General features: G+C 37.7%; 1 protein-coding gene across 1 annotated transcript in view; it reads left to right on the top strand.

The window, feature by feature from the left end:
• Nucleotides 1–417: 417 nt before the first annotated feature.
• Nucleotides 418–7017, top strand: part of LOC139130121 (arylsulfatase I-like) — a 34107-nt gene continuing 27507 nt past the window's right edge. Inside the window, exon 1 of the mRNA XM_070695840.1 lies at nt 418–680. The gene's annotated coding sequence lies outside the window, so the exon portion shown is untranslated. The remainder of the gene's footprint in view (nt 681–7017) is intronic.

The following is a 7017-nucleotide window of genomic DNA, read 5'->3' as shown; positions in this document are numbered from 1 at the left end:
GAAAAACACTTTCTCCCGCGCACGCGAGGAATTTGCCTCGCGAGGCAAAAATATCGAACATGTTGTATATTTTGCTCATTGCTTGCGAGGTCAAACACTTGCAAAAGGTCGTCCACACACAAAAGTAAACTAGCTAAGCAAAGACTCTCGAATGAAATTCTGCTCAGTTAATTTATTTCGCGTGCGGCAGGCTTTAAGAACGTGAATCGTGGCCCGTGAAATTAGGTACCTGGTCAGGCGGTACGTGATTACGGTGCACGCGGCTATTGGATTATATTGTCTCGTATCGAATTTATGCGACAGCGTGGCGCTGCCGTGGAGGGGATCATTAATATTTAGTTTTTTTACTGCGAGGTGAACAAATCGTAGCCCAAAATCCTCTTGCTGATAAAATGCACCTGATACATTGGTCAGAGCAACAGATTAATACTTCGGTTGAAAATATGCCTTATCCGTCAACAAATATCCAGTCTCTCAAACATTATTATTGCCAGCAGCTTTACCTGTGACTCGACAGCAAAAAGTCTACATCCACTGCTATCGCACGATGCCTATTCGCAGACGCTTAGTAATTTTAAGTTTTTTCACCTTTGGATGTATCTGGTGGCAATTTCCTACAAAAACGGAGATCGCCCAACATGGGAAGCCCAATATCATCTTTATCCTCGCTGATGATCTAGGTAAGAGATCGTTTTATTATAAAATCTTTTGCAACATTTTGACTCTATTTCATGAAATCATCAGCTTATTAATTAAATTATCAGACAGAAAAAAATAATTGTATAATTTAAAGAATCCACTATATATTGCAGGGTTCTTTAGTATTACTATACGAGGTAATTTCCAGTTTCACACTTATGAGATTATGAGATAATTTATTCAACTGTAATTGTGAAGAGGGCCAGCAGTTTGTATTGCTTTTAAATAAGGACACCCAAACCTGAGATTTCACGCCCTGTCTGTCCGTATTGGTAAAGAATGCACGTTGTTCTATGAACCTCTAGAGTACTGTCACAAATAGTGTTTCACCTGATAACTGGTCTAGGAAATTATAGATTATAGTGGAACAGCGGCTTCGAAACCTGACAAAGTGGCAGGCGTTTACATTATCTCTCATGAATTTTACCAGCAATTGGTGATTTTTGACCGTTTATTTGGTGAATTTATATTAACGGCCATGATTATGATGATGTTGTTGTTGTTGATGGTAATAGAGTGATGATGATGATGATGATGATGATGATGATGATGATGTTGTTGTTGTTGTTGTTAATGGTAATAGAGTGATGAAGTTGATGATGATGATGATGATGATGATGATGATGGTGATGATGATAATGACAATGACTTTTCTGTTAGACTGTGATGATGATGATGATGATGATGAGAATGATGATGATGATGATGCTGATGGTGATGATGATTGTAATTTTTTTCTTTGAGTCTCTGTTTGCACTTTTATGTGGCACGGAATATCCTGTGATCGTTGCAGGGAGGTAGGACGGGTAATGATGTAGTTAATATGCTTAGCATGTTTGTTCTGACTACGATAAACTCGGTCCCTGTAAAACACGGATGCCCAAAAGAGAATGGTATCTCCGTTTTGAATGAAATAACCCTTTGTAAGAACCTTCTTCTTAGCATTACCTCATGCAATTTTGTACACTGGAATTAACCAACAAACGGCATTAAAATAAGTCATTGAAATTTCGTTTCAGCTTTTGCACACGGTGCTTTCATTTACACACGTAATCGTACATAAAATTCTGTTTGTAAAGCAATCGAGGCATATGTCGTTCTAGCCATTAATGACTACATGTAAAATTGCCAATTTAACAGCCAATCGCAAGCAAATCTCTAACAAGACCTCCTCAAAAAATCTTCCGAATGCTCACCTTAACTGGTCCACCGGAAATTTAATGAATATGTTAAAGACACGATATCTTAGGTGTCGGGTTTGCAAAAGTTGGATTTGTCCTTACGTCTGCACGACCGTGAAAACTGCTAATGCCAAAACAGGGAATAATGGCACAATTTATTTGTCTGTGACGTAAAGTCAAATTAAAATCATGTCACATCTGCTGCTTAACACGTTAGTTTGCCAACTTATGTTAAAATAGTTGGAGGCACAGCGGGATGGCGGTTAGAGTACCTGTCTATCCACCGAAGGATGGTAATTTCGAGACTCTAGCACAGTGTTACGCCCTTGAGCAAGGCACTTTTATATATTATTTCCTGAATACTTGGGTTTATGTGCCCGAGAGCAGGTGACAATGTGCCCGACGCCAGGAGGACAAATTGTCTCCTGCTTCGAGGGCACATGTACCCATGTATTCAGGCAATAATATTTTTATTACATGCCTCTTCACAATTAATGCCATATGACATTTAGTTACACGCAGGGTATTTGAAACAATTTTACCATTATCGACCAGCATTAAACAAAATTTAACGAAAGTCAAAATAGCAGTGCGACCATGGATATTTTACATCTAGCGTTAAGCGTCTACTTTGACGTAGAAAACGTTGAAGGGTTTCACTGGACCGAGTAACCATGGAAACCGGTCAGTACATCGTTCACAGGCCCGCTGACTCCCCGGATGTTCCTATTCAACTGATTTGTACCCATATTGAGGCATGTATTAAACTCCTCATTGTTCCATTTAAGTGGTGGATAACGTATATCTCATCCTTGGGCCATGCCTGTTGGATGGTGGACTGAATAAATGAATAGACGAATTAATTAATTTTTATATTTTTCCATGCACTTAATCGATATAACAAAACTGGAAATCATAGTTTAAAGAAAACAATCACATACGAAGGCTGTTACATTCTGATCTGCCAGAATTCAAAAATTCCTGATAAGTATCTAGTCTTCTGGTCTCCCCCGTGTTGCTCTCTGGCCTGATCTTTTATAAACGTATGCTTCACTGCCATGAACATTATATGACTAAAACTCTTCTTTAACTACATCAGCATCAGAGCTGTCTCTGTCACTGCTGGTACGTAGTGACAGTGACACTACCATTGGGCATTAGCGGGACAGTAGCTGTATTAACTTTGATGATTTTGACAATATTTTTGTTCAATGAATACAACTACGTTATTCTTCTACTCCCTACAGCATGTTTAACTGTCCAGAATTCAGCTTGTCAACACAGCCTGTTAATGTGTACCGTATATTTTTATAATCGACAAATGACTTTTAGGCTGGACTCAAATTCAATTATTAACTATATATATATATATATATATATATATATATATATATATATATATATATATATATATATATATATATATATATATATATATATATATATATACATACAGTTGTGTATTCAGCTCTACTCTAGTATTGAGCACTCTACTCCAGCTGATCTTGAACTAAACAAGTATATATATATATATATATATATATATATATATATATATATATATATATATATATATATATATATACACTGTATATTGTGTTTCAGACTCAAATTCATTTATTTAATTTTATATATATATATATATATATATATATATATATATATATATATATATATATATATATATATATATATATACTAAATATTGTGTGTTTCAGCATGCTTTCGGGAGACAGCAAACAACTGTATTTGATGCAAAGCATAGAAATATTGGAAAAAGTATTACGAGGCCTCAGTGTTTTATTTTTTGTTTTTTATACCAGAGAAAATGACATCAGTTGTATCAAGTTCCTTTCAATAAATTATCGATCGAAATCTGCTCGCGTGCCGCTCGTTTGTTCAGGTCACGTCATGGATATTTCCATAACAACCCGTATATATTGACTTTCATCACATTTATAGATCCAGCTATCCCTATAGTATGATGCCACACTATAAGGATATGACTTCGATGAGTCTATATTCCACATGTGGTGGATATGGGACCAGGACTACTTTTATACGTAAACAAAAAATCAGCTGTTCATAACTTATTTTCCAATTCCAAACACAAAACTGGAATTGTAATGAAGCACAAAGAAATATTTAGTGTTAAAATATATGTGTAAAATACAAAATACCGCCGATACTAGGATTTTTTATGAATTTATGTGTTGTCGTCGTTGATTTGCGATAAATCGCTCTATTTCTACACCAGTCAGAGTTCGCGTTTACGCAAAAATCGTGCGTATTTACGCATTGAAATTGACTCTCTACGCATTTTTTTCATCGTTATGCGTTTTCTATACGCAAAGGATAATACCAAAAGCACTCCCCACGACTGAGCTTAGGCGACAACCAAACGAAATTTGTTGCAACACATTTCTGTCAATCACTCATGTTGTGTGGAAAGTTTCGGATTCTCTGGGCGTTGTCTGAAAAATCGGCATCGTAGTCCACACGTTATCACGTTAGGCATGTTATCATGTCAGCTGTGCCTATGAATTACATTGCTAATTTTCAGGCGAGCGATAGTTTCTGAAAGTGAGTGATTGACAGAAATGTTGCGACAAATTATATAAATGCCGACCGTGCACGATCATCGCGTCTCGCTGTTCCCAAATTTTGATCAAGCACACATGCAGCATGGCGTCGAAGCAGACAAATCTGTTTTCTTTCAACTTTGCTCTACGAGTCCGTGAAAAAAATGATTCATCGGTAGAGCTCGTCGGAATCCCGATAAATTTTGAACACTGCAGAAGTGTCTGGATGGTAACTGGTCGTTCAGGCACCAAGTCGTTTCGGCCCAAGTCGTTTCGGCCTCTCAATTTCCGGCCCAAGTCACTTCGGCACTGCAACGCAAGACGTTTCGGCATCTGTGTTTCGATTTTTTTTCAAACTATTCAGTGATTGACTGATCCGTCATATTCGTAAGCGTGACCTTTGCGTTCTGACCAGTACTTTATGTGCATTTTGTGTAATTTTGCCTTGCTGTTTCGTCACCGCTTTCAAATTTTTGCCGTGTCGGCGGCTATTGATATCGATAAACTTGAGTCACAGATTTCAAAATGATACGATTCGGAAGTTTTTTCTTACGGTCTCTTCCCATGTTCTCACAAAGATTAAAGCATGTACGTGATAATGTTAGTTGACACTATACTTTTTAGTACTTTGATTTGTAACATTACGCTCCAGCACTAGTTCCCACAGGTAGCCTTCAGCGGTGCCGAAACGTCTTGGGTTGCGATGCCGAAACGTCGGACTTGGGTCCTGAAATTCAAAGGCCGAAACGTCTTGGGCCGAAACGACTTGGTGCCGAAACGTCCAGAAACCGTCTTGATAAGCTGCCATGAGTCTAACTTTTGGGTTGCCCAATGTGTTTTGACGGTCGCATGTATAACCTTCGCTGTTACGTTTCAACATTGTTCAAGTTGTTCGTTAAACTGTTTTCATTAAAATAATGTTACATCGTACAATCCGAATATGTAGTGTAGGTTTATTCAACGGCACATTGTATTTTGCAGTCAGTTTTTTCATCAATCGAGTGCGGAAGTGAAATTACGCACTCAAATCCAGCCATTACGCAATTTTAGCAGACTAATGCGTATGCCGTACGCGAGGAGAAAAAAGTCACCGCGAACACTGCCAGTGCTATTTTAATACGCGATGCTGCCAACATTTTGTGTTGTCTGCCTCGTCAAAAGAGTCCCTGTCGATATCCATCAAACAACATGATAAGCATAGCCGATGACCCAAGACCAGTACCAATCATCGCTGCAGCAGTAAGAATGTCTTCTATAGCAACACTGAAGGGTTTCAATTTCAACATCATGATCAATGCTGGCGCGGCAGTCAAGGAGTCGAGCCGAGCCGAAGAAGTGACGAGCGTCCATCATTTCTGACAGCAATGACAGTACGGACTTGAAATACATCAGAAGAAATGCCATTTTATTTTTCAAGAGCAACGAGTTCACAAGGTTATCAGTACATTTAAAGGTGCAAGCTGTTATATTCTCCATGCACATTGTGCATAATGATTCCTAAATTGTACCTTGTTGTTGAAATTCCGTCGTCTAAGCTTAGAGACACTCGATCGTTGCTTGCTGTCGTACCTATTCTAGAGTCAGGACGAACACCCTTCTTCACTATATTTAAACATGCTAATTTTATTCGTAAAATTTAAATATACAATTGATAATTTCGTTAAAGATAATAATAAATAATTTTGAAAATTTCATACAAACTTTGCAAAGTAGAATCCTTTGAATAATGTTCGAATATTGACAAAAATAACCCGTTCTCGATAGCCGCGGCCACAGTTTGCTCATTATCGTCTGTGCCGCGGCTGAGTGTCACGACGTCCGGCTTGCAGGTTCAATCATTTTATGAATGACTTTATACTCAAATTGATGTTATAATACCATAAAATTAACTTATCCGTTGTTTTCTTGTACTCAAACTGAATCGACGACAGTTTGTTAAGTTTTAGTGATGCCTTTATGTTTCAGCATATTTGGGCGCACTTTGGCCAAGTTTGGCGCCATTGTGGGCTGCGAATGACATGTAATCCGCGAGTAGGCCGACAATAGAATATCGATCTATAACGTTCACTACACGATAGCAGTGGATAATATGCGTCCGTTTGACTCCGTTTTTTGACCCAAAATTGGTATAAAAGACAACAACTTGACAAGCATTTTTAATAGACGCTCAATGATTAATATGCATCAATTTTAGACTCTTGTTGTGCACATGTAAACGCCGTCAGATTGCCATTTTATTGAGACCAACAGTATATTCGAGTGATCGGAATCAATAAATTGCAAATAAAATAAGTTTTATGAAGAAATTCAAAAATCTGAAACGATACGAATTTGTATATCAATCAAAGGATCACCGGATCAGCCACTTTTTTCCACCATTGGTTGAATATAAGGAAGTTATATGGTGAGAAGTGAGCAATCTGTTCGGTACATCAGACGTCATTGTTTCCAATGGGAAAGCGATCGGTACATCGTACATGAAAAATATGTCTGAAAAAAGTCTGCTGGTACAAGTTTTTCATTTCGCTGTTATTTCTTAAAATATTTGAGATTAC

Source organism: Ptychodera flava, chromosome 3 (genome assembly GCF_041260155.1).
Source record: "Ptychodera flava strain L36383 chromosome 3, AS_Pfla_20210202, whole genome shotgun sequence".
Taxonomy (NCBI): Eukaryota; Metazoa; Hemichordata; class Enteropneusta; family Ptychoderidae; genus Ptychodera; species Ptychodera flava.
Note: the sequence above shows the minus strand (reverse complement) of the source record. Positions and strands in the feature narration are given on the sequence as shown.